This window comes from Myotis yumanensis, unplaced genomic scaffold (genome assembly GCF_028538775.1).
Source record: "Myotis yumanensis isolate MYYU_CA2020_CCGP unplaced genomic scaffold, mMyoYum1.0.hap1 SCAF_69, whole genome shotgun sequence".
Lineage (NCBI taxonomy): Eukaryota > Metazoa > Chordata > Mammalia > Chiroptera > Vespertilionidae > Myotis > Myotis yumanensis.
Genome location: NW_027223820.1, coordinates 186089 through 187211, shown reverse-complemented (window position 1 = coordinate 187211; position 1123 = coordinate 186089). Strand labels below are relative to the sequence as shown.

Sequence of the window (1123 nt, the reverse complement as noted above, 5' to 3'; positions counted from 1 at the left end):
CTGATAGGGAGACTTGGTGAACACAGTCTCTTTCCAGAGATCTGGGGTGAGATAGCTGTAGGTCTTAGAGATGGCATCAAAGGTGGCCTTGGCGAAGTTGCCCAGGGTGGCAGTGCAGCCCCTGGCCGAAGTGTAGCAGTCGTCAATACCAGCCATCATCAGCAACTTCTTGGGCACAGGGGCCGAGACAATGCCCGTACCCCTGGGGGCAGGGATGAGGCGCACCAATACAGAGCCACAGCGGCCAGTCACCTTGCAAGGTACGGTGTGGGGCTTGCCAATCTTGTTTCCCCAGTAGCCCCGCCGCACGGGCACGATAGAGAGCTTGGCCAGGATGATGGCTCCACGGATGGCAGTGGCTACTTCCTTTGAGCATTTCACACCCAGACCGACATGTCCATTGTAGTCCCCAATGGCGACAAATGCCTTGAACCGGGTCCTCTGGCCAGCACGTGTCTGCTTCTGCACAGGCATGATCTTCAAGACTTCATCCTTGAGGGATGTCCCCAAGAAAAAGTCAATGATCTCCGATTCCTTGATGGGCAAGGAGAACAGGTAGATTTCCTCCAGGGACTTGATTTTCATGTCCTTGACCAGGCGGCCCAGCTTGGTGACAGGGATCCACTCCTTGTCCTCGGCCTTGCCTCCACGAGCTCCGCGGCCTCGGCCCCGGCCCCGACCCCGGCCGCGACCCCGGCCCGGGATGCCGCTGCCAAATCCTCCCCGGAAGCCGCCGCGACCTCCTAATCCGGGGCCCCCGGGGCCTCCGGGCCCTCCCGCAGCACCGGCGTCATCCGCCATTTGGTGTTTCGTCGGAAAAGAAGGGACTTTTGGTAATACTCTTAAAATACACAATGATAGTCCCCGAAATGATTAGAAACATGTGAGAAACACTTTAAATAGGGGCAAATAGAGCCGTTCTATCCTGATGGCCTAGTTCAATCACCGAGATTGGAGGTCGAAAACTCTAAAAATGAAGAGAGTAATGATAATGTTTACAATTCCCGCTACTCTAGATGGTGTTTTTCCACAGAAAGTGCTTCCAACGTTATGAATTGCTGTTTAGAAGCTCAGAATATGTGTATGAGGATGATAAATGAAGAGAATACTGTTTATATTTACA

The 1123-nt window shown here is 53.7% G+C and overlaps 1 pseudogene; it reads right to left on the bottom strand.

Annotated features, from left to right (window-relative positions):
* Positions 1 to 3: 3 nt before the first annotated feature.
* Positions 4 to 818, bottom strand: LOC139001026 (small ribosomal subunit protein uS5 pseudogene; annotated as a pseudogene).
* Positions 819 to 1123: the final 305 nt, after the last annotated feature.